Raw genomic sequence first — 27,892 nt, 5'->3', positions numbered from 1 at the left:
CACAGAGGAAACATTCACATTAGTTGCTATTTTAATTTTTGGAGCAGTCACAGAGTTAATAGTATTAAAAATCGCTGGCTGGGAGCGGTGGCTCACGCCTGTAATCCCAGCACTTTGGGAGGCTGAGGTTGGCAGATCATGAGGTCAGGAGATCAAGACCATCCTGGCTAACACAGTGAAACCCTGTCTCTACTAAAAATACAAAAAATTAGTCGAGTGTGGTGGCACGTGCCTGTAGTCCCAGCTACTCGGGAGGCTGAGGCAGGAGAATCTCTTGAACCTAGGAGGTGGAGGCTGCAGTGAGCTAAGGTCGCACCACTGCACTCCAACCTGGGCAACAAGGGCAAGACTCCATCTCAAAAAAAAAAAAAAATAGCTGAAGTGGGAATTAGTGACACAAGGTGAAAGGCAGTGGATTCCATATCACAGCCTCGTCTGGTGCTGGTGCCTCAGTCTTAACTCTTTTCTAGATCAGGGCCCATTACAGAGCTGGCAGTAAAACTTAATCAGAACCTTAACAGTGACCATTTTATCAAGATGAGAAAAATAAAAACAAGGAGACAAATTTTTAAAAAACAAAGTTATATAAATCATCTTATATGTTAATATTAAACTTATAGTGGCCTCTTTACCTATGGGGTGTTTTCTTCTGATAATTCGGTATTTCCTTTGATAACAAGCATTCAGTCTTTGTAATAGCTTCTAATCTGTATATATAGATTCCAGAAAATGCATATTGCTTATTGTGATTTTCAAGTGAGAATTGACAATTATCTAAAATTAAAAAGTATTGGTTTAAAATATTTTGGGGTTTTTTTTGCACAATAACTCAAACAAGTCACAAATATTTCCCAAGGAACTTCCATTATGTAGAGCAGGACAAGGGCCCCCTCTGGGGAATTTTGTTCTTCAAGCCTATTGCTGTCGTGCTCTTCTCCCCATCCATCTTCACTCTATGGCTAGTATGGATTCTAATGACAGAATTCAGTAGTTATTGAGGTACAATCAATGGTGGCAGCTTCTGCCTCATGCCACTTGGGAATAACATTCTCATTATTCTTGGAATCAGGCATTCCACCACCCTCTGCTCCAGGTAAAAGAAATATACAGCTCTTTCTCATCAGTGAACTTTGCTGAGGCAAAAAGGCAATTGAGTTCTTGTCTTTCATACACGAGGGAAGCCATGTCAGTGAATAGATGAGGCATCAAGCAGCACAGGTGGTGAATATGACTGCCATAAATGAATACCTCAAGTTATATGGTTACGGAATTCAAAATAATGGACAGATCAAGATCACAAAATGAGAGAGTGAGACAGTAATCTTTAATTTACATCAAAGCACAGAATTTCTCAGGGTATAGTTGGTTCTAAATGATCTCTTAAGCAGAACATTCTGTAATGTCCTTTTGGCAGCAGGCCTTCTGGTAAACATTTGCTTCAGAATCACCACCATGTGCTGCCACTATTGATCTGGGTTTCCCATGGCATAGAACTCTCAATCCTCTCTGCCCTGTTCACAGCCTTCCAGCTATCCTTGCCTAAAATTAAAATTTTCCAAACCGAATGACATCAAGATAGGTGTATTAGTTTTCAGATGGGAAAAGGCAGAACAGTTCAGAGTGCAGGCTAGAAAGAAGAGTGACAGACACCATAGCATGTGAAAGTTATAGGAGGACTGCAGGTCTTCAGATGCCTGGGACAAGAGATTGTGGATAGAGAAATAGATGAGAACATCTAAGGTCCTGAGAATAAGCTGCGGTAAGACTCTTTGAGAAATTAAGACATACAAAAAAAGATATGTATATGCGGGTAATAAAAAACATACAAACACCTAGTTCCAGGCAGGGTACATGTCCAAAAGAGACCTGAGAAGTCCCAAGCTGATTGTGAGTCTTAGAAATTATACTGCTAATTAGATCTTCCTTCTCATAGACCAGTCTCCAAAGACTGGGAGAGGTGGCTGTTTTGCAAATGCTCGATTAAAAAAAAAAATCACAAGGCATACAAAGAAACAGAAAAACACAGTCTATTCAAAGGAGCAAAATAAATCTACAGAAGCTATAACTGAAGAAGGACAGGCATTGGAATTACTAGACAAGGCTTTAAACCCATGATCTTATATATGTTCAAAGAGCTAAAGAAAAACATGGAGAAAGACTAAAGGACATTCAGGAAAACAACATATGAACAAAATGAGAACAACCACCACAACAAAAGATTAAAATTATTAAAATAAAAACCAAACATAAATTCTGGAATTGAAAAATGCAGTAATTATTTGAAAAATACAGCTGAGGGGTTCAACAGCAGACTTGAGCACATAGAAGAATCAATGAACATTAAGACAGGTTATTCTTTATATTTTATTTTATTTTTAGATGGAGTCTTGCTCTGTCACCCAGTACAGTGGCATGATCTCGGCTCACTGTAACCTCCACATGCCAGGTTCAAGCAATTAAGACAGGTTATTTTAAAGTATTGAGTTTAAGGAACAAAAAGAAAAATAATTTTAAAAAGTGAGCAGAGTCCAACTTATGGGACACCATCTAGCAGGCTGTTCTGTGTGGGAAACGCATGAGGGGAGAATAAAAGACACACACAATACCTTTAAGGGTAAATAACCTTTATCCCACATAAATGGTAATGCAGGTATAATAAGAAAATGATATATAAGCAAATTGCATTGCAATGAGAAGGGGAGAAGGGGAAAAATATATGTATATTTACACTCACGAGACTATGGAGGATTCATCATCAGACCAGAAAGCAACAGCCTGGTCTCCAGAATCAGACACTACACTCACCAGACTATGGAGGATTCACCACCAGACTGGGAAGCAACAGCCTGGGCTCCAGAGTTGGCCACTTGTCTGTGCACAGGCAAGGAGAGGTCTCTTGAAGCTTCAGCGCAGTCGGGGACCCTATCTCTTTTTGTAACAAGTTTTTTGGCATGAGGCCCAGTCAGGAGGGCCCTTCAAAACTGTGCTCAACAGACACAAAAAGGTCAACTTGTTTTTGCAATTGTCTTCTGTTTTTCAATAATTGATATGTAGGAATAGATTGAAGTAGAGATTTATCTGAAGCAGTGCTGGATGAATGCCTTAAGGGGTTTATATAACCTGTCCTGGGACTTGGTGATCATTGTTTGTGTCCATACTCTATTGAGTTCAAATTTAGTATTTAACTTTTCCTCCTCACAGACTAACATAGGTATTATTAAAATTTAAGAAGTAGAAGAAATAGAGAAAGGAGTGAAGAGTTTATCTGAGAAAGTAACAGACAAAAAACTCCCCAAATTTGATGAAAGGCATAAATCTACAAATCCAAGAAGCCTAGTGAACTTTAAGAAGGACAAACCCAAACAGATGCACATGAAGATGCATTATGATAGAATTGTCAAAAACCAAAGACAAAGAAGAATCTTGAAAGCAGGAAGAGTGGCTGGGTGTGGTGGTTCATGCCTGTAATCTCAGCACCTCGGGAGGGTGAGGTGAGAGGATTACTTGAAGCCAGGAGTTTGAGACCAGCCTGGGCAACACAGTGAGACCCTGTCTCTACAAATAATAAAAAATTTAGCCAGGAGTGGTGGCATGCACCTGTTGAGAAGGTAATGTGGGATGAACACATGAGTTCAGGAGTTTGAGGCTGCAGTGAGCTATGATCATGCCACTACATTCTAGCCTGGGACACAGAGTGAGACACTATCTTATAAAAAGGTGAGGAGGGGCAGCAAGAATAAAGCAACTTGTCACATACAAGGGATCTTTAATTAGACCACACGCATATTTCTTAGCAGGCCAGAAGGCAGTGGGTTAATATTTTTAACACACTAAAAGGAAAAAAACAAAAACCTGTCAACTGAGAATTTTCTATTCAGCAAAACTATCCTTCAAAAAACTGAGGAAAATTAAGACATTCCCAGATTTAAAAAGCGGAGGGAATTCACTAGACTTCCCCTGCAATAAATGCTAGAGAGTCTTTCAGTTTGAAATAAAAGTATACTAGACTGTAACTCAAAAAATATAAAGATCTCTGGTAAAGGTAGATACATGGATGAATGCAAAAACCAGTATTACTATAATTTTGGTTTGTAATTCCACTTTTTATTTTCTAAAGGATTTAGAAGACAAATTCATACAGTAATCAAAAATATGTTAATGGGCACATAGTATATAAAGGTGTAATTTATAACATGAACTACACAAAGTGGAGAAGGGACAGGGCTATAATGGAATAGAGTTTTTGTATGTGATTGAAGTTGACATTAATTCAAAATAGATTGCTAGAACTTCAGGATGTCATATGTAATCACCATGGTCACCATAAAGGAAGTATCTATGAATATACATAAATGAAAATGAAAAGGGAATAAAAATATGTCCCTGCACAAAAATCAGCGGAAAACAAAGAAAAGCAATAACGGAGGAAATGAGGGAAAAAAATTTGTGCAATATGCAGAAAACATGCATTAAAATGCCAAAAGTAAGTCTTTTCCTGTCAGTAATTACATTAAATGTAAATGGATTAAACTCCTCCATGCATAGACATAGATTGGCAAAATGGATTTAAAACAAACAAACAAAACAGGATCTATCTGCTCTCTACAGAAGATTCACTTTCTGGTCAACATGATGAAACGCCGTCTCTACTAAAAATACAAAAAATTAGCTGGGCATGGTGGCACGTGCCTGTAATCCCAGCTACTCAGGAGGCTGAGGCAGGAGAATTGCCTGAACCCAGGAGGCGGAGGTTGCGGTGAGCCGAGATGGCGCCATTGCACTCCAGCCTGGGTAACAAGAGTGAAACTCCGTCTCAAAAAAAAAAAAAAAGAAGATTCACTTTAGATTTAAGGGCACACATAGGTTGAAAATGAAAAGGATAAAAGAGAGTAATATAGACAAATAAACTTAAAGTAGAAAACTGTCACAAGAGACAAAGAAGAATACTGAATAATAATAAAGGCTTCAATTCACCAAGAAAACATAACAATTACAAATATGTGTGAAATAAACATCAAATCCCCTATATATGAAACAAACATTGATAGAATTAAAGAGAGAAATGGACAGCTCTACAATAATAGTAAAATACATCAATACCTCACTTTCAATAATGGATAGAACAATCAGACATGATCAATAAGAAAATAGAAAATTCAAACAATGCTACAGGCCAACTGCTTCTAAAAGGCATCCATAGAACATTCCACCAAACAACAGCGGAATGTACATTTTACTCAAGTGCACATAGAACATTGTCCAATATAAGTTAATATATTAGGGCACAAAACAAGTCTTAAAAATTTGAAAAGACTGAAATCATACCAAGCATCTTTTCTGATCACAATGGAATTAAACTAGAAATCAATAGCAGAAGGAAAACTAGAAGATTTATAAATACGTGGAAATTAATTAACACAGCCTTAAGAAACCAAAGGGTCAAAGAAGAAATCACAACAGGAATTAGAAAATATCTTGAGACTAATGAAAGTGAAAATCAAAATACAGCATATCAAAACTTATAAGATGCAGTGAAAGCAGTGCTAAGAGGGAAATGTATGGCTGGAAATGTTTATATTAAAAATGAAAAACTCTCAAATCAACAACAACCTAAGTTTACACCTTAAGAAAATAGAAAAAGAAGAACAAACTAAATCCAAAGCTAGTAAAAAGAAGGAAACAATAAATATTAGAACAGCAATAATAAAATAGAGAATAGAAAAACAATTTAAAAAATAAAAAACCAAGAGTTCATTCTTTGAAAGTACGAACAAAATTATAAGCCTTTAGATAGACATAGAAAAGAGACAAGACTCAAATTACTAGTACCAGAAGTGAAAGTGGGAACATAAGAACTGATTTTACAAAAATAAGAGGATTTATAGCAGAGTACTATGACCAACTATTATCCCAACAAATTGGATAAGCTAAACATTGAAGGTGAGAGAACACTTCCCAAATCATTCTGGGAGACTAGCATTACCCTTAAAGTCAAAGCCAGACAAAGACAATACAAGAAAACTACTGACCAATAACCCTTATAAATATCAGCGTAAAAAATACTCAAAAATGAATACTAACAAACAAAATTCAACACAATATTGAAAGGATAATACCCCACGAGAAAATGGAATTTATTCCAGGAATACAAGGATGGTATAGCATATGAAAATCAATCAATTAAAATGTGAATTACCACAAGGTTCAGAAACTCCACTTCTGCGTATATACCCTGTGCAGGCTGAAGCAACTCCATCTTAGATGCTCATCTGCCACGTCAGCTTCTGATCACCCAGATCTGGGAAGGCCTCTGAGATTTCCAATTTGTCTGTTATTCCCTGTGTAAGACCACATATTCACTGTAAATCAAAGCAAATTCCTACCCATTCCCTCTGAAGCACATATGCCCCTCCTCTATGGTATATAATTCCCGGGTCTGGGGGCAACTGTGCAGGGATCCACCATCTTGTCTCACAACCTTCGGATACACAGACATAGCTTCTTCTCACGAATACCTATTAAATGTTTCATTCTAAGAAACTGGATTTGCTCACCTCTTCAGTCTCTCAGTTCCCTTGGACTTTGGGGTAGGTTTGCATAGGTCTGCCCATTGTGAAACACACCTCCCAATAACTGGATGAAGGGATTCAAATAGACATTTGTACACTCATGGAAGCACTATACACAATAATCATCAAGTGGAAGCAGCCCAAGTTCTGTAATGCCAGCACTTTGGGAGGCTGAGGCAGGCGGATCACTTGAGGTCAGGAGTTTGAGACCAGCCTAGCCAATATGGTGAGACCCCGTCTCTACTAAAAATACAAAAATTAGCTGGGCATGGTGGCATGTGCCTGTAGTCCCAGCTACTCAGAGGCTGAGGCAGGAAAATCGCTTGAACCCAGGGGGCAGAGATTGCAGTGAGCAGAAATCATGCCACTGCACTCCAGACTGGGTGACAGAGCTAGACTCCATCAAAACAAACAAACAAAAACAAAAACAAAAAAACATGGAAGCAACACAATTCTCCATCAATAGATGAATGAATATATACCACAAAATGTGGTATATCCACACAATGGAATATCATTCAGGAATTGTAGTCATTATTCTTTTTGATGCACAACTTGACTCTTTCACAGTGAGAGTCCCCTTTAAGTTAGCTGTGTTCACAGTGTTTTATAGCTTCCTTGCTTTCTGGCACAAAAGTTGCCGGCTTATCTGCAATATAGTATTTGTTGATCTAGACCTTGAATTTGCCATTTCTTTATAGGTACAAATGGCACTTAAAAGGCCGGGCGCGGTGGCTCACGCCTGTAATCCCAGCACTTTGGGAGGCCGAGGCGGGTGAATCATGAGGTCAAGAGATCAAGACCATCCTGGTCAACATGGTGAAACCCCGTCTCTACTAAAAATACAAAACATTAGCTGGGCATGGTGATGTGTGCCTGTAATCTGGCTACTCAGGAGGCTGAGGCAGGAGAATTGCCTGAACCCAGGAGGCGGAGGTTGCGGTGAGCCAAGATCGTGCCATTGCACTCCAGCCTGGGTAACGAGCGAAAACTCCGTCTCAAAAAAAAAGACACTTAGAAATATCAATCTGCTTGCTACTGGATATTGCTAAAGGATATGACTACTTTTAGATCCCTTTAGTGCACATGAATTCACAACTGAAATTTAACATCATAGGATTTATTATTACCTTACTACTTTTATTTTCATGTATATTTTCCTTTATACTGAAAACTGTGATGCGAGTGCTATGCATGTAATTTTCAAAAGTCATTTCCATGAAGAGCTATAGTTTATAAACATATTTAAGTGAAATAATTTTAGTGCAATTTACATAAATCTTTTAGTAATGATGTTAACTACTTTCAACACATTTTCACTTAGAGGAAGACGCCTTGTCTGAATTGAAGCCCACTAAAGTAAGGAGAAAGAGGGAGAACACATGAGGCCTCTCCAAAGTTAAAAAGCCTTTGAAGGGGAAGAAACTATAGTATGGGTCATTTTAAATTTTGGGTCAGTTTAACATTGCATCTTCTGAGTATTCAAAGTTGAGAAAGGAAGATGCTTCCTTCTTTTTTTCCTTTAATAAGAGGTAGAGGTTATTATTATCAGATTTGCAATTAAACATTTAAAACATGAAAAAAATCTATTGCTTTAAGAGGAATTTTAAACATTTTTTTTGAGATGGATCTTGCTATATCACCCAGCCTGTCCTTGAGCTGCAGGGCTCAAGGGATGCTCCAGCATCAGTCCTTCTGAGTAGCTGGGACTACAGACATGTGCCACTGTGCCCAGCTTGGGATTTTTTTTTAAGTTATTTTAAAAGTGTGAAGAGCTCCACCGCAATGAGAACAGAGCAACCAAAGAGGAACTAGCCTTTTGCTGCAGAGGATCCAGGGGCACCTAAATCCTAGCTATGTGTCCCCCGCTCCATGTGCTTGCATGTGCTAGAAGACAGAGTGAAAGAATTAGAAGAATGGAGGAGGAAGTAAAAAAAATGACCTTATAAAACAGAACTTCTGTTCTCAGCTGACATTCTTTACCTAATCTGTTTACTTATAAAACCATATTTTCCTTTAAGTCATTGGACATTTATTCCAGCTATTTTAATATCTTTCATGAAATCTGACATCTGGGCCATCTAGTGATCACGTTAGTCCCATGAGCCTAAAGCACTTATTATCTTGCGTCTTAAAGAAAAACATCACCAACCCTGTTCTAGAGTATGGCCTTTATTCCTGAGGTGTGTGATTTCTGTTGTTTTATATTGGTGCATGAGGTGTTGTAAAATTCATTAAATAACAGGGCCAGAACTTGGTCTTCCAGCAACTCTTAACCTCGAATACCTCTGTTCCACTCTCAACCCCACAGCAGCCACTATCAGATAATCCTTGATTTGTCTTTGCACATGCATAGAAATCCCATCCCTCTGCCAAAGATTTGCAGGAAACCCATTCAGATTTCTGCCTGGCAAAGATTTTCAGAAAACTCCCACATACATCTGCCTTTGTTCGCTGTGCGGTTCTTCTTTTCTGGTGTCCAGCCCTACAGAATTCAGCCATATCAATAGCCCCAAACTCTAATGTCTTCCTGCTCAGCTCCATGAGACTACCATGGTATGCTTGGGTTCCAGGTTCCTGCAATGCAGTCAGGAAATTATTCCTAGACAGAGTGCTGAGCAACTGTAGAAGTCTGTAGTTTCCTTTCTCTCAGGGATTGCAGTCTATGTTGCTTTTGCCTAGTGCCTTGAAACAATTGCCCTATATATTTTGTCTAGTTTCACAGAATTTTTTCTTGTTGGCTAGATGTGGTGTCTCATGCCTATAATCCTAACACTTTGGGAGGCCAAGGCAGGTGGATCACTTGAGGTCAGCAGTTCAAGATCAGCCTGGCCAACATAATGAAACCCTGTCTCTGTTAGAAACACACACACACACACAAAATAGCCAGGCATGGCGGCACACGCCTGTAGTCCTAGCTACTTGGAGGCTGATGTGGGAGGATTGCTTGAACCTGAGAGGTGGAGGTTGTGGTGAGCTGAGATGGCACCTCCGCACTCCAGCCTGGGCAACAAAGCAAGACTCCATCTCCAAAAAAGAAAAATAATAATTTATTCTTGTTGGAAGAAAAGAAGAAAATGGGAATTTTTATAAAGGAAAATATTATATTTTAAAATCTGGTGAGGTCTGATACTATCATAGCCTGTCTTTGAAATAAGCTTACTATGATCCTGGGGATATTATAATAGAAAATATTAATTCCTCTAAAGTTCAGTAATATAAAATAGGAATATATATTCTAATTCTGTTAGTTCAAGTCTTATATGCCTTCACATCATACTTTTCCATAAGAACACATTTGAGCTTTGGATAACTCTGCATGCCCTTGGTTAGTTACCTGAAGAATGTTTGGTTATTTACCTGAAAATTGAATAAACTAAAGACATTTGGCCTCGACTTTCTCAACTTAAAAACAATTCAATTTTATATGGACCCATTACTCTAGGGATTGAAGATACTGATAGGATTTAAACGATTAATTGCATTTTGCCAGTTTTCAGATAATTTTTTTAAGGGTCAATGTTACAAATACTTTGAGGAAAAGCTAGAATGAGAAGTGGTCCTTTCATTGCTATTTTAAGTATGCGTTTGGAAATGAGAAAGAATATGCTATATGATTACCTGCAGCCTATTCTCATATCTAAAACATAATTTTTAAACAATTAATTCTATCAGTCTATCTAGATATTTATTTATTTATTTATTTATTTATTTATTTATCTTAGGCAGGGTCTTGCTCTGTCACCCAGTGGTGCAAACTCAGCTCACTGCAACTTCCACCTTCTGGGCTCAAGCAATTCTCCTGCCTAAGCCTCCTGAGTAGCTGGGACTATAGACATATGCCACCACACCCAGCTAATTTGTAAAAATTCATATTTTAAATTATTTTTATCTTTGACAACATAAAAAATCTTATTTTATGACAAGATTTACCACTAAAAACCACTATGCAAAATAGCAGTTTCTGTGAAAAGTTTAATGCTTATTATTTTTTATGTTCTTTGACATTCCCAGAATACATGGCTGTTTACCTCTCAGTTATGAAGAGACTATAAAAATTCAACGTTTTGACATATTAATCCTCTCATCACAACATAGAGATGAGGAAAATGCAGCCAGAATGCTTCATGCCTCTCTTTGAGCCAGGCAGCAGCACATGGAGGATCTGTCTTTAGACAAGAGTTTTCCCCGCAATGGTGCGGACAGTAAGATATCAAGTATTGGGAACTCTCAAACTTAGATTTGTTAATAATAAACAATCACAGACATTTGAGGACAACCAATGTCATGAGAGATAGTAATCTCTATACATGAGGAGACTATAACAAAGCAGAAGGACATTCTAAAATAACTATATTTTGGATGACTAAGAGTCAATAACACCTGCAGAATGTAGACTGGATGATAAGAAAAGACTGCAGGAGAAAAATAGTTTTTAAAGGTAAAAAAATTCAACAGATGGGCTGAATAGCAGATAAGATACAGTCCAAGAGCAAATCAGTGAACTAGAATATCAAGTGAAGGACTTCTTCGAGAATATAACACACAAACACAGGCAAGTTATGAAAGAAAAGTTAAAAGATATGAAGGACAGATCATCAGGTTCCATCATTCCCAAGTTGCTTTGCTTATGTGACTACCATAAGTAAAGACCGCCTTCTTGCTTTTCTTCTTAGCCCAAAATAAGTTATGTTAGCTGAGGTACTGCACACCTCATTACAGGGGCCAAAGGCACAACCACACCTGAAGAGCTGAGTCCAATGGAGGAGGCGCCAGCCTGGCCAGAGAGCATGCCCTCTTTTTCTTTTCTTTTTTTTTTTTTCTTTGAGATGGAGTTTTGCTCTGTTCCCCAGGCTGGAGTGTAGTGGTGCAATCTTGGCTCACTGCAGCCTCTGCCTCCCACATTCAAGTGATTCTCCTGCCTCAGCCTCCCAAGTAGTTGGGATTACAGGTGTGCACCACCACACCTAGATAATTACTGTATTTTTAGTAGAGATGGGGTTTCACCATGTTGGCCAAGCTGGTCTTGAACTCCTGGCCTCAAGTGATCTGCCTGCCTTGGTGTCTCAAAATGCTGGGATTATAGGCCTGAGCCACTACACCTGGCCTTGCCCTCTTGTGCCACATTGTCTGAGGTATGGTCCTTCTCTTTGTACCCTGGCCTGCTACTTCCTTCTAAAGCCTAGGCCTTAAGCTAAGGTTTGCTCCTAGAAGAGCCCAAGTAAATGAGGCTTAGGAGGACCTCCCTGTATGGAGTATCCAAAGTTCTTTAACTAAAATTTAGCCTGTCCTGGGACCCCATATAGCCCTAGCACTTGGCCTGGACTTTCAAACAGAGGCATAAGTGCTTCTCACTCACTCTTTAGTCTCATACCAACTGGGAGTTCTTAGAAGTTTCATTAGCAACTTCTAGGTGCAGCTTCTGCAGCACTTTCACTGAAAGCCCAATTAAGGGCCCTCACTATCACCACCATTTAAACATACATATAAGTACAGGCATGGTGGGTCACACCTATAACCTCAGCATTTTGAGAGGCCCAGGTGGGAGAATCGCTTTAAGCCAAGATTGAAGACCAGCCTGGGCTACATGATGATACCCATTTCTATAACAACATAAAAAATACACACACACACACACACACACACACATTAGAGACAGAATGCTTGTTGTCAGGTACTGCAAGGAAAAATTAGCATTCAGACAAAAGGTTTTCTCAGCAAGGCAATTTTACTTTCTGCAGAAAGGGTGCTCTTGTTAGCCATCTTGCCATGAGAGTACAATGAAAAAAGGAAAGGCAGCATATTTATTCTTTACGCATTGGGTCCTTACTGCTATGTCTGATCTCTGTTGGCTGGAGCCAGACCTCACAATCCAAACTGAACCTGATTGGCTAACAACTTAAAACTTTTCTCAGTAGGTAAAGGCAATGGAGAACAAAGGAAAAGAGGAAGTCTAAATAAGGAAGGGGTGTAGGCTGTGAGCACGTCCAGCACAGATATCTTGGTTAAAGTAAAAGGATGTAGAATGTACTAGACATTTGGTTAAAGTAAAAGGACATAGAATGAGCATGTCTAACAGCTACATAGGATAGGGCTTAACAAAGAGTTATCAGCAAAAAGCAAGAAGACTTTGAAGAAAGTTAGTCTTTAAAACAAACTATTATTTCTAATATTTATTATTATTATTATTATTATTATTATTATTCTTTAGCAAGAAAGGAAACTTTGAAGAGGAACTTTTTACTTTCTACAACATATATAAAAACACACATATAAGAAATTAAATTTAAAAAATAAAAACAAGCCAATGTATATGAACCCATTGGTGGCAGCCCTGGATGGGAACAAGACTAGAGTTCCCTAACTCATGAACACCAACAGAGGCTGGGTTCAGAGACCAGTGACCCTGGACCTTTGGCAGTTTCCACACTTGTGCAAACAACTTGCTAAATTCTGATGGACAACATACTAACTCTTAGAGAATCACAATCTGTCAGCACTGCGAGTGGAAATCAGTTTGAACTGAAAAAGGAAAAAGTGACTCTGCTGTGAATCAGGTTCAGAGGACATGCAGAGAGACCTGTTGCAAAGGCCACGAGAATCATCATTTCTCTAGGGCAGGTGTCCCCAAACTCCTGGGCTGTAAACTGGTACCAGTCTGTGGCCTGTTGAGATCTGGGCTGCACAGTCAGAGGTGAGCAAGCATTACTACATGAGCTCCGCCTCCTGTCAGATCAGCAGCCACATTAGATTCTTACAGGAGCACGGACCCTATCATGCACTGCATACGTGAGGGATCTAGGTTGCATGCTCCTTATGAGATTCTAATTCCTGATGATCTGAGGTGGAACAGTTTCATCTGGAAACCATCCCCACTACCACCCCACACACTGTCTGTGGAAAAACTGTCTTCCATGAAACTGGTCCTTGATGCCAGAAAGGTTGAAGACTGCTGCTCTGAGGTCATGCTGCAGTTTGAAATGCCATAAGGATCATAAGGATCCCCTCTGTGAGTGACTACTGTTTTCTCACCAACGATGCCTCCAGACCTGCTGTGCAGATCTTGTCTATTACTAGGGATACTCAACTGGCAAGGCACCTTGTCATTACAACAGCAGCCACGTCCTGATTAATCCCTGCTTTTATGAACCCCACTTTAGACACAACCAATCCAGGACTGATCTATGCTTCCTTTAGATCTGCCTCAGACTCCAACGTGGGAGCCTAAACCTTGCCAAAGATGCATTTCTCCTCCCTCATTTTGAGCAGCATGTTGTGGTTCCTATGGAATGTCCCTCTCACTGCACCAAGCCAGAAAGCTCAATTTGAACAGACTACAAGCTTGTCTCCAGTGGTCTTGGAAGATTAGGCTTTAGTACCTCCGAGAAACTTCCCAATAGACTGGGTCATGAAGGGGTGAGCTGCTTTTCTGAGGCCTGTTTGCCACCTTCTAATTAGGAGGCACAGCCAAGATAAACCCTCCCAGGTGCCAGTTTCTCACAGGGCTCTGGGTGCCAGTTTTTCTTATGACAACTCTGTTTTAATAGGCTCTTGGCAGAGAGTTCATTGATATTGGTACAAAGTGCACTGATAGGTTATCCTAATATGAGGGAATATTTTTTGGGTGCTAGGCATTTCTGTGTGTGTGCATGCAACAAGTATTGTGATAAATGCCTGATTAAATTTAAAACATTTGAAACTCGGAATAACCCTTTGAAGCAGATGCCTTTTTTTTTTTTTCTGAAACAGAGTCTCACCCTGTCACCCAGGCTGGAGTGCAGTGGTGAGATCTTGGCTCACTGCAACCTCTATCTCTTGGGTTCAAGCGATTCTCCTTCCTCGGCCTCCTGAGTGTCTGGGATGACAGGCACCCACCACCACGCCTGGCAAATTTTTGTATTTTTAGTAGAGACCAGGTTTCACCATGTTGGCCAGGCTGGTCTCGAACTCCTGACCTCAAGTGATCCACCCACCTTGGCCTCCCAAAGTGCTGAGATTACAGGCATGAGCCAGCATGCCTGGCCCAAAGCTGGGACTATGATTATTTTGATTTCATAAATTGTGAAAGAGGGACACAGAACAAGAAGTAGCAAAAAGAAGAACGAAGATTTGAATGCAGAATGTCTGACAGCACATATATAGACCTGGTTCCAGTTTTAGCTCAGCTGTAACCTTGCTATAACATTGGATAGGCTGGTCATGCCTAAGGTTCAGGCTCTTCGTCTGCAAATTAGGGACGTTCCAGGACATCTGATTCCCAGGCCATTCCTGTGAACTCCATTTTGGAAATTGAACTACTTACTTGACTTTATATAAAGAACTGTGAAGGATCTGAAACTTTGCCCAACCTGCTAGCAAAGAAGCTAGCCTGCCATAGTTCCATGGACACTGACAGAAAGCACAAGGTGTCGAAGTCAGAAATAAAGAACATTATTACTCATAGCACAGCAGGTATTCTTGTTCACGTCAGTTCCCTTGGCTCCCCAAATAACAGACAGCAGCTCAGGTGGAAGCTGCTCATGCAGGAAGTCTGCATCACAGTGAGGAACTCTGAGCACCGGGAACTCACACCTATTAAAATTGACTGCAGGTTGGCGTGGTGGCTCATGCCTGTAATCCCAGCACTTTGGGAGGCCAAGGTGGGCCAATCATTTGAGGTCAAGAGTTTGAGACCAGTCTGGCCAAGATGGTGAAACCCTGTCTCCACTAAAAATAAACCAGCCAGAGGTGGTGGCATGTACCTGTAATCCCAGCTACTTGGGAGGCTGAGGCAGGAGAATCACTTGAACCCAGGAGATGGAGGTTGAAGTAAGCTGAGATCTTGCCACTGCACTCCAGCCTGGGAAACTCCATCTTAAAAAAAAAAAAAAATTTGACAGTAAGCCTGTCTGATCTTTCTCCAGAGGGTGACATGAACCTTATTGCACTAGACAGTAAACAAATCTGCCCTCTGCTTTGGAAAGAGACATTCCCTCTATCATCTAAGAATATACAGTGCCTCTGCTTACAAAATGTGAAGAAATGGAGAGACCAACGGAGAACTATCTCCAAACAATATCCATTTCTTATTTCTATACTCTTGGCTTCTGGTGAATTTTGTCATAAGTGAGTCAGTCTGTCAGCCACTCTGATTGCTCTGATCAGTAGAGGCTTGGACCAAATCTATTCATTTTATCTGACACGGCCTTTAAAGTCAGTATCCACAGGACCCAACACAGAATGAGGCCAACTTACAGAATTGACCTCAACCATTTCCCTCCAGATCCTGGAGTGACACAGGTAAACGAGTCTCATAAACCATCATTATCACTAAGGTTCTGTCCTGACCTCTCCACATGGCTTGAGGCATTAACACAGGTGCAGCAGGATGCATTAGTGAGGCACAGTCTCTGCCTTGGCCCACAAGGAAGAAATCAAGAGCAATTCTGACACCTGGCTGATGGATTGAGGTTGACCTGTCTCCCAGGTCCAAAGTGGTGATAATTAAAATCAGGGACAAGTTGGTACCACTTTTTCTAACTAGATGACTCCCATGGTAAACAGTCTGTAATGTGTGCATTAAAATGGGTCAGTTGGCCGGGCGCAGTGACTCACACTTATAATCCCAGCACTTCGGGAGACCGAGGTAGACAAATCACCTGGGGTCAGGAGTTCAACACCAGCCTGGCCAACATGATGAAATCCTGTCTCTACTAAAAATACAAAAATTAGCTGGGCATGGTGGCACATGCCCGTAATCCCAGCTACTCAGGAGGCTGAGGCAGGAGAATCACCTGAACCTGGGAGGCGGAGGTTACAATGAGCTGACATAGCACCACTGCACTCCAGCCTGGGCAGCAGAGTAAGACTCTGTCTCAAAAAAAAATAATAATATAATTAAAATAATAAATAAATAAATAAATAAATTTTAAAAATGGATCCGTTATCCCTCTGGAAGTTTCCCCCATGTCACCAAGAATAGCCTCATTTTGGAGAGATCTCTGCAGTTACCTCAGGGCTATTTAATTCCCTAGTGGTGTTTTCTTAAATACTTTTAAGGTCTTTTAGGCTCACCCCAAAAATACAAATCCATGTATTTTGGAAGGAAGGTAAATTAATGTATGGTTTCCACACCAGAGGTGCAGTGTCAGGGGACCACATGGTACCCCTGGAAAAAAAGTAACAATTGTTGGAATCCCCCAGGTAAGACCCATATCAGTTGAAGGGCACAGGTCAGTGCCTCCAACACGGCTTCCTGGCAAACCCAACACATGTGCATTATAGGAGGTCATGTTTCAGTCACACTCTTCCATTAGCAACCTTTTGACCTAGGCTTCCCAGCTCAGTTGGAGTAACTGGGTCTAGTCCTTGTTTTGCTTCAAGTCCAGCTTATCCAGTTTGTCCACATTACCAACCAGGCAGTGTTCACCTACCCAAGGGACGACTGAGCAACATCTACAGAAACAGGGGTGGGGAAGATGACCATAGGCGTTAACAGATGTTTTGTGTGGGAGGTGCAGGAGCTGGGCCATCCCCTGCAGGGACTTTTTGGTCATGTGAAGAGGCATGACAATCAAACCATGGTTAGAGCTATCTGGCAGGGGATGGTAGATACAACAGTCAGTTAAATATAAAGGGCTTGTCAGGGTTTAGGAGACCTGGACCGGGGCATTTTCCTTTGTGAGGATGGCTTCAGGTACAGTTCTGAAAGGCAAGAGATCATTAATGTCAATGTCTCCCCAACACTGCTTAGGGTCAGGGGTGTTTCCTCCCCGGGTACCTGAGTGTTGCTCTCCTTCTAGCACCACACCCTCAGTGAGTCTATCTAGTAGCTAGAACTTCACCTTTTTCAATCATTTCCCACCCACACCCAGGCCTTCTATCTTGAATGGTCTTATACAACAGGGACGAGGGCAACTTTTTAAAACTTACAGAGGTTTATCATAATGCTCCACACCTTGGCCTGCATAGGTCATTATAGAGACATTCGGCAAACAGTAGACTCAGAAAAGTGATCATTATCTTCACAAAGGCGGAAAGTGGCTGGGCCAGGTGAATCACACCTATAGTCTCAACACTTTAGGAGGCCAAGGTGGAAGGATCCCTTGGACCCAAGAGTTTGAGACCAGCCTAGGCAACACATAGTGAAACCCCACATCTACAAAAAAATTTTTTAACAATTAGCTGGGTGGGTGGCATGCACCTGTACTCCCAGTTACTCAGGAGGCCAAGGTGGGAGAATCACTTGAGCCTGGGAGGTTGAGGCTGCAGTGAGCTATGATGGATCCAATGTGGGCAATAGAGCAAGACCCTGTCTTTAAAAGAAAAAAAAAGTTCAGTAGATCTAGGAACCAAGAAAGCAAGAATCAATGGGTCATCAGAATAATAGAACACCAACAATCCCTTTTCATTCTTGGTTTGAATCCTCAAGGTTCAACTTCAGAAGAGACTTTTAATTTTGTCCTACTCTGATTCACTTGTCCACATTCACTTAGTTCCACTAAGACCACCTACAATTGGGGATAACAGTACCCCAGAGGGACAGGAAAAGTATATTGGTTTAGCAAACCCAACACATGTCCATTATAGGAGGTCATGTTTCAGTCACGCTCTTCCATTAGCAACCTTTTGACTTGCAAAGAAAGAATTAGTCACAGCTCTTGTTAAAGATGGTAAGGGAGACTATTCAAGGTGAGCTCTGACAATGGGGTTTTGTAGTAAGGGAGAGAAATGGGGCTCAACTCTGAATACAAGGATGAGTGGAAATTTACAGCCAAGGAGTATGGTGAGTGTCAGTGGTCAGAACATTACTGAAAGAAAACACCAGGGATAAGTTGGGATTCTGGCTAAACCACCGTGGCAGGACTATTGTGTGACACAGGCAAGGGTGACAAGATATTGAAGGTGGGGGATAAGGAACTTGATTAAATATCAAGAAAGATCAGATAGGCTGCATGTGGTGGCCCACACCTGTGTTCCCAGCACTTTGGGAGGCCAAGGGAGGTGGATCACTCTAGGTCAGGAGTTCGAGACCAGCCTGGACAACATGGAGAAACCCCATCTCTACTAAAAATGCAAAAATTAGCTGGGCATGGTGGCACATACTTGTAATCCCAGCTACTTAGGAGGCTGAGGCAGGAGAATCACTTGAACCTGGGAGGTGGAGGTTGCAGTGAGCTGAGATTGCACCCCTGCACTCCAGCCCAGGTGACAGAGTGAGACTCCGTTTCAAAAACAAAAACAAAAAGGATGATCGGATAGCAAGTGTGAAGGATTTTCACTAAACTGACCTAGCAGGAGTTTTGCTAACACTGGATTAAGTGGGCAGTCACTGGATGAAGAACAGAGCCCAAAGTTGGTGATTAGTCAGAGGAAGAACTCAGAGAAGCCTGACTCCAGCTTGGTTAAAGGAGAGAGTCTTTGTCATGACTCATCCTATTTTTTGCAGCCATGTATTTCATTAATTCTTTTATCAAACACATAGTAAGTAAGGAGTATTAAAACAGTAAAAACAGCAAATAAGCACTCCGGCAGAGACCAGGGCAGTGCAACAACTTGCCTTGTTAGGTTTAGAATATGTGATTCCAGGTCTGGGCTCAGTGGTTTATAGCTGTAATCCCAACACTCTGGGAGGCCAAGGCAGGAGGACAGCTTGAGATCAGGAAATCAAGATCAGCCTGATCAACATAGCAAGACCCCATCTCTACAAAAAAGATTCTTTTTAAATTAGCCAGGCGTGGTGGCTTCACCTGTAGTCTCAGCTACTCTGGTGGCTAGGGCAGGAGGACCACTTGAGTTTAGGAGTTGGAGGCTACAGTGAGCTGTGATTATGCTACTGCTCTAATGCCTGAGTGACAGCATGATCTTGTCTCAAAAAAAACACAAAAACCACCTGATTCCATGACTGAGTTATTACCACCACTTACTTAATTGACTTAATTGAAATTAAGAAGAATATTAAGATGAAATTAAGATGAAGAATAACTCAGAGTACTATCTTTTGAAGAGAAGAATATGTGGGCTATCTAGACCTGTACTGTCCCATGCTGTGGCTAGTGAACACTTGAAATGTGGCTAGTCTAAACTGAGATATGCTATAAACTTAAACTAAAAACACACAATGGCTTTCAAAGGCTTAGTATGGCGAAGTCAGGCAGCACTGCAAGTCCAAGATTGCAAACCCTGCAAGTAATCTACAACTGATGGGAGTGGGTCTGAACCTGAAGGTCCATGACATCAGAAGGACCTGGAGGGAGTGCAGTGAGTTCAGTCAGAACCTTTATTTGTGATTCTGTACATGGTCAAAGAGAATTCACTGTGGGCAACATTTACATGCCTCACATTTCAAAGGAAAGTTATCAGAACAGGTACAGACCACAGCCATAGACTAGTTAGGATTTAAATGAAAAATGGGCAAAATATCTGAATGGACATTTCTCAAATGAAACCTACAAATGGCTCACAAGTATGTGAAAAAATGTTCAACATCGCTAATCGTCAGAAAAATGCAAATCAAAACTACGAAGAGATATCATCCCACCCAAGTTTCAATGGTTTTTGCCAAAAAGACAAGAAATAACAGAGCTAGTGAGGATGCAGAGAAAGGGGATCCTCATACATGGTTGGTAGGAATGTAAACTAGTGCAGCCACTATGGAGAACAGTATGGAGATTCCTCAAAAAACTGCAAACAGGCCGGGCATGGTGGCTCACTTCTGCAATCCCAGCACTTTGGGAGGCAAAGGTGGGTGGATCACCTGAGGTCAGGAGTTCGAGACCAGCCTGGCCAATATGGTGAAACCCTGTCTCCACTAAAAATACAAATTAGCTGGCCGTGGTGGTGTGCACCTGTAAACCCAGCTACTCAGGAGACTGAGGCAGGAGAATCCCCTGAACCCAGAAGCTGGAGGTTACAGTGAGCCAAGATCGTTCCACTGCACTCCAGCCTAGGCAACAAGAGTAAAACTCTATCTCAAAAAAACAAAAATAAAAACAAAAACTGGCTGGGTGCAGTGGCACATGCCTGTAATCCCAGCACTTTGGGAAGCGGAGGTGGGTGGATCACCTGAGCTCAGGAGTTCGAGACCACCCTGGGTAACATGGTGAAACCCTGTTTCTACTAAAAAGTTAGCCAAGTATGGTGGTGTGTACCTGTAGCCCCAGCTACTCAAGAGGCTGAGACTGAGAATCGCCGGAGCCCCAGAGGCAGAGATCACAGTGAGCCGAGATCACGCCATTACACTCAAGCTTGGGCTACAGAGTGAGACCCTGTCTCAAACAAACAAACAAAAAAAGAAACTGAAAATAGAAGCACCGTATGATCGATCCAGCAATTGCACTCTTGGGCATATACCTAAAAGAAAGGAAGTCAATATATGAAAAAGCCATCAGCACTCCCATGTTTATGGAGGCACTATTCACAGTAGTAAAAACACGGAATTAACTGAAGAACTCATCAATGGATGAACGGATAAAGATAACACGGTATATGTACATGACGGAATATTATTCAGCCATAATCCTGTCATTTGCAGCAACATGGATGGAACTGGAGGTCATTATGCTAAGTGAAATCAGCTAAGAACAGAAAGACAAATATCACATGTTCTTACTTATATGTGTAAGTAACAAAGTAAATCTCATGGAGGAAAGAGTAGATTAGTAGTTACCAGAGGCGGGGAAGGATGGGTGGGAGCAAAGAAAAGTTTACTAACGGCTACAGATACACAGTTTGATAGAAGAAACAAGACCTCATGTTACATCAGTAGGATGACAATAATCTACAATAATCTATTGTGTATTTCAAAATAGCTAGAAGAATTCAAATGGTTCAAGAATGAACAAAAGACAAATATTTAAGGTAATGGATACCCTAAGTTCATTAATTTGATCTTTACAAATTACACGAATGTATAAAATTATCACATGTATCCGCAAACTATGCACATCTATTATACATCAATAAAAAAAATTTAAATGAATTTATACCCACTCCAATCCACCAAAATGTGTCCTTTAGAGTCTTAGCCTCTCAATTTTGCCGTTTGGCTCCTTCTGTTCTTAAAATCCCAGCACATATCTCACCCCTTGCCTGAGGATCATAAGCGAACCAACGACTTCACTGGCAAAGACCAAAGTGATTCATTCAAAGCTATTTGATTTTGAGTGGCCACAAAGTGCCGGGCACTGTTCTAGGTGCTGGTAACACAGCACTGAAGGAAACAGGCCAAGACCTTGAGCTCATGGCGTTCATATATTAGAGGCCTTACTCCTCTGAATTTTCATGTTTACTCTTTCTTCCATTTGTTTGTTGGTTGTTTTTTGTTTTTGCTTTGAGACAAAGTCTCACTCTGTCACCCAGGCTGGAATCCAATGGCACCATCTCAGCTCACTGCAACCTCTGCCTCTCAGGTTCAAGCGATTCTCCCACTTCAGCCTCCTGGGTAGCTGGGACTATAGGTGTGTACCATTATGCCCAGATAATTTTTTGCATTTTTAGTAGAGACGAGGTTTCACCATGTTGGCCAGGCTGGTTTCAAACTCCTGACCTCAAGTAATCCTCCTGCCTCAGCCTCCCAAAGTGCTGGGATTACATGTGTGAGCCATGTGAGCCACCACACCCAGCCTACTCTTCCTTCCATTTATTGGGTTGCTCTGTTTTCTGAGTTACACTTCCATATATGGGTGTGTATGACATTATGGTATGCAGGGGGAAATCCTTGTCTTATAAATGTTAATAGACTTATGATGAATGTTGTTTAGAATTGCAGTTTTATCAGGTGATCACCTTGGAGCTGGTTCTCCTGAAAATCCCCTTGGAGAACTCATTCATACTGAGTCAGCACCTTTCCTGAAGAGGGCAGCGACCTGAAAGGCAATAAAACTAGCATTCTTGCATCAAGAAAAAGGATTACAAAGCCTCAAACACAGGCCTGCTATTCAGCTGTCAAAAAGTCCACAAGGTGGCCAAATGTGTAGCCAACGAATGGAGCCTGTCAGCTCACAGCTTATCACCCACAAAAGCAATGGGGAATTCCTCTAGTTAATGATTCTCCTTGACAGAAGCTTGACAATGGCCTTGGTTTATTTATGATATTGGTTAGGTAATTGCACAAATTAAGAAGATTGCTCTGGGGACTTACAGTTTCATGATACAGTCAAGAGTATTGTTTGCTATTAAAATATTGTGGGTTCCTGATTTAGGAATCAGCTAATGAATCAGCTAATTCTATATTAGTGTCAAGGTAACGAGATGGAAGTGTAACAAACAGCCTGGTACAGTGGCTCACACCTGTAATCCCAGCACTTTGGGAGGCCGAGGCGGGTGGATCACCTGAGGCCAGGAGTTCAAGATCAGCCAACATGGTGAGATCAGCCAACATGGCCAACATGGTGAAACCCCATCTCTACTAAAAATACAAAAATTAGCCAGGTGTGGTGGTGTGTACCTGTAATCCCAGCTACTCGGGAGGCTGAGGCAAAGAATCGCCTGACCCTGGGAGGCAGAGACTGCAGTAAGCCAGGATCGCACCACTACACTCCAGCCTGGGCAACAGGTCAAGACTCCATTTCAAAAACAAAACAAAACAAAAACAAAAGCCAAAAAACAAAAGCACAGTGGCTCACTCTGAAGCGGGTGGATCACCTGAGGTCAGGAGTTCGAGACAGCCGGGCCAACATGGAGAAATTCTGTCTCTCCTAAAAATACAAAAAAAAAAAAAAAAAAAATTAGCCGGGTATGGCAGCTACTCGGGAGGCTGAGGCAGGAGAATCACTTGAACCTGGGAGGCAGAGGTTGCAGTGAGCTGAGATCTCACCACTGCACTCCAGCCTGGGCGACAGGGAGAGATGTCGTCTCAAAAAAAGAAAAGAAAAGAAAGTGTAACAAACAATTATTTGTACTTCAGCAGGAGTAAGCTGCACTGTGATGAACGAAGCAGCTGGGGTCTGGCTACCACCTTAATCTATGTGATATAATACAGCTATGTCAAGAAGTAAGGCTTCTGAAGAGGCGGATGATTTTGATTTAGGCATAAATTGCAATTTGGACTTGGTGATAAGATTTCTGATATTTACCTTCTCCTTTCTTTGGCAAGTACACAAGATAAAAAGTAACTAAAATGAGTCCACTGTTTTTCTTCAATATTTATAAAACTATAAGACTCTCAAACTGGCTTTACTAGACAGGATTAGATAAATTTGGGATAAAGTTAGAATGATTTACATTTCTAAAAGAAGACACAAAACAAGAACCGTCAGTTTAAAGAAAGCCCATTTTTATAACACACTGACTAGGCTAGAGATTAATGAATGCTGTTCAGAATGAAAAAACTTAATAAACTTGATGACTGGAAAACCTGTTCCATCATTCTCCCCTTTGTTCCACAGACCATATTACTCAGCAGAAGATGCTCTGCAGAATTGCAAAACATCAGGAAGTCAGTTAACGTAACCAGGCTGCTAGCATTGCTTTTAAAGGCCACACCACTCTGCACAGCAAGCCTACTATCCTTTGAGAACTAGCCACATTCTTGGAGTTTGCTTGACCCCCAGGAGTAAGAGGGACCACTGGGGACTAACTCCTCTTCCATAATCCCTCACTCTTTTCTTACAAGTGACACCTTGGACATTGCAGATTCATTACAACTTTCAGCAACCAGAAATCAACACCAGAGTGAAACAGCTAGTGAATGGAAACATTCACAAAACAGCTAGTGAATGGAAAGAAGCGAAATGCCCTGCCCTTTCAAGGCGGAGCCAAACTCAGGAGCCCACTGAGGACACTGCAGTCATTTTACAGAATCAGATACTTGCAGCCCTGTAGGCCCTTGCACGGTGCTTCAAAAAGACAGAATGGGATAGGATAGTAAAAGAGAACAGAGGGGCTTCATCTTCATGGAAATAGAGACCAAATCTCTTTTTATCTCACCATTATAGACCCAGGTGATAGCACAGTTTCTGGAGCAGAGTAGAGTAAGCACTGGTAACTGACCTCCGTTGCCATTTTTACACCTAGAGGTTGCACAATGAGTACATGAGGAATGCTGCTGAAGTGACAAGTGAGTGGGCCTGAGGGGGAGGCCAGGCGAGCGCCATCCACAAAGGCCCCAAATGACACAGCTGCCCCCAACTTCCTCCCACTGCACTGCAGCAGGGCCCCTTGCACCTAATGCCATGAAGATTTGTTCCATTAGATTAAAAACAGCGAGGCACGTTTAACAGGTCCAATACTACATCAGGCATATTGTATTGCTAGACTTGCAGTCTTGCCAATGGCTAGGTGTTTACATCGCTTAAGAAGATAGCTCTTAGGCCAGGAGCGGTGGCTCATGCCTATAATCCTAGCACTTTGGGAGACCAAGGTGGGCAGATCACCTGAGGTCAGTAGTTCAAGACCATCCTGGCCAACGTCGTGAAACCCCATCTCTAATAAAAGTACAAAAAAAAAAAAAATTGGCCGGAAATGGTGGAGCACACCTGTAGTCCCAGCTACTCAGGAGGCTGAGGCAGGAGAATCACTTGAACCCAGGAGGCGGAGCAGTGAGCCCAGATCATGGCACTGCACTACAGCATGGGTAACAAGAGTGAAACTCCAACTCAAAAAAAAAAAAAAAGAAGAAGAAGAAGAAGAAGATAGCTCTTTGGATTTGCCTCTCCAAATCTTTGGGTCTAGCATCAGCACTCCATTTACAGTCATATTGAAATTTCTTGGTATCACAGAAAAAAACTCATCAGAAAAAAAGCAAATGCTATTTTCTTATTTAAAAATTTAGGTTGGGCGTGTTGGCTCACGCCTGTAATCCCAGCACTTTGGGAGGCAGAGGTGGGCAGATTCCTTGAGTTTGAGACCAGCCTGGACAACAGCAACATGGCGAAAGCTGGTTTCTAAAGAAACACACACACACACAAACACACACGCAAAAAATTAGCTGAGCGTGTTGGCACATTCCTGTAGTCCCAGCTACTCAGGAGGCTGAGGTGGGAGGATCCCCTGAGCCTGGGAGGTGGAAGTTGCAGTGAGCGGTAACCGCACCACCCCACTCCAGCGTCGGTGACACAGAGACCCTTCTCAAAAAAATAGATTTTTAAAAAAGGTAGTGCATTTTCTCTCATGCACACCCATACACATGCACGCACACTTGCAAAATCAAAAACAACCACCAAACCCTCCCTTTCAAACGGCTCCAGTCTTCTCTCTTCTCTATGTCTGTTGCCACTCCATCTCCACACCGCTCCCTACTCCACCTCAAAGCACATTCTGCGACTGAAGGAGAACAAGTGGAGGCATCTCCCACCTGCCTCCTGTGAGTCTCCTACAAGCACACTCTGCCCTGGACATGCAGTCTCAGGGGCTTGCTGGGTTTCCCTTATTGGTCAGCCTTCCCATAAAGCTGGTCCACCGTCTGCAAAGGGAAATGAAAGGTATCTACCTCTCACCAGTGGTTGTCTTGCACCTGGCATACAAGATGGTCAGCCCAATTAACAGACTTGGGTCAAAGTACCTGGGTCTGGTTATGGACAAAATAAACTCACTGTGGGGCTTGGGACATGTGCTACCATAACGCACCCACGAGACACACACATGCGTGCACACACACAAAACTACAAATATGATTATTCAGCTGAATTATATTTGTGGTTTCCTGATATCAGATTCGAATCCCGGTTTCATTTTGGAATAGTCACTTTCCCACCTCCCTGCATCCCAACTGCTTCAGTATTGTACCAGGACACCCTCATACCTCAACCCATGCCAAGCCAACAACAAAAATTCACGACTCCCGTCCTACCTCTCATGCTTTATTCATTGCCTCCGAAACCTGGAAAATGAGGGTGGCCTCATTTCCTTTTCCTGCCAAACCCAGCACTTTCTGGAACTTTCCCGATGTTTCTCACCCTTACAAACAATTGGTGCCAATTTGTCACATTGCCTAAGCTACATCATAGTCCGTTCTATGTTTTTAACAATCAAGGCTTTGATTTGTAGCAAAGGCCTTCAAATCGCCACTGCCTGTAATAGTTTGTAAGTAGCTGGAGATGGATTTTAATTAGTCTATTGTGCAAATATCTGAAGCAATAAGACCCCTGACCAATGAGTGAGAGGGAAACTGACTGAGACACTAGAACAAAGTTCCACCAAAATACAACCTTCCAGGAAACAGAAAATGGGGACTCTGCTTCCATCTGTGAGTGAGTATGGGTGCGAATGCCAATGATTATCACACTAGGGAGGAAATGGGAGCCCCCAGCTGGCCACTAGGCTACAAGTGCTGCCTCTTCCCACTCTCATTAAAAAAAAATAGGGCCAGGCACAGTGGCTCACAGTGGGACTACAATGCCCAGAACTCTGACACTTTCAGAAGCCCAGGTGGGAGGATCACTTGACGCCAGGAGTTGAAGACCAGCCTGGTCAACAAAGCCAGACCCCGTCTCCACAAAAAAAGTTAAAAAACTTAGGTGTGGTGGCAAATGCCTGTAGTTCTAGCTACTTGGGAGGCTGAAGTGGGAGGATCCCTTGAGCCCAGCAGTGAGCTGTGATGGTGCCACTGCACTCCAACCTGGGTGACAGGGTGAGAGTCTAGCTCTTAAAACCAACAAACAAAAAATTGGCCAGGTGCAGCAGCTCACACCCGTAATCCCAGCACTTTGGAAGGCCGAGGTGGGTGGATCACCTGAGGTCAGGAGTTCAAGACCAGCCTGGCCAACATGGCGAAACCCCATCTCTACTAAAAATACAAAAATCAGCCGGGTGTGGTGGCGGGTGCCTGTTATCTCAGCTAGTCGGGAGGCTGAGACAGGAGAATCGCTCAGGCGGAGGTTGCAGGGAGGCAGAGGTTGCAGTGAACCGAGATCACACCACTGCACTCCAGCCTGGGTGAAAAAGCGACTCCGTCTAAAAACAAAAATAAAAAATAAAAAGCAAAGAATTATAGAGGACAGATTTAAACGTTGCAGCATAGTCCACAGACATTCATCCCATTGATTTGGCTGTCGTCTTTCCTGCTTATTTTCTTAGCCAAAATTAAAGTACCTTAGCAGCTTTGCTTTTTCCCAGTTACAACTGGCTTCCGCTCTGTGGTGCTGGTTTGGACTTGGGGGTCCGGAGTGAGGCCCCGGTATTCCCTAGTGCTTCCTCTGCAAGTACTGTAACTTCCTGGGCGCCAAACAGGCTGCCCAGGCAGCCGGGAAGACCAGAAGCTTCAACGCAGCCCCGTTCCCAGCCCTGCGCCTCCCCAGGTCAGAAAAGGAGGAACCCGTAGGGCGGTGAGAAAGCTTTTCCCCCGCCCCCTGGAAGCCCAGTGAGGGCGCGCAGGTGCTGGGAGAGGAGACTTCATTTGCATCTCT

At 42.1% G+C, this 27,892-nt stretch overlaps 1 long non-coding RNA gene across 2 annotated transcripts; it reads right to left on the bottom strand.

Moving 5' to 3' along the window:
• Positions 1–1,196: 1,196 nt before the first annotated feature.
• LOC118149524 (uncharacterized) lies at positions 1,197–27,892 on the bottom strand. 2 transcript variants are annotated; one of them, XR_004737063.3, is made up of 4 exons: positions 27,579–27,892; positions 15,311–15,422; positions 6,197–6,338; positions 1,197–1,539 (listed from the first exon to the last, which is right to left on the bottom strand). It is a non-coding gene; the product is annotated as an uncharacterized LOC118149524 (long non-coding RNA). The 2 variants fall into 2 exon arrangements; XR_008477931.2 differs by lacking the exon at positions 1,197–1,539 and having other exon boundaries at positions 5,847–6,338.

Source organism: Callithrix jacchus, chromosome 19, assembly GCF_049354715.1.
Source record: "Callithrix jacchus isolate 240 chromosome 19, calJac240_pri, whole genome shotgun sequence".
Taxonomy (NCBI): domain Eukaryota; kingdom Metazoa; phylum Chordata; class Mammalia; order Primates; family Cebidae; genus Callithrix; species Callithrix jacchus.
This window is presented reverse-complemented; position numbering and strand designations above follow the sequence as displayed.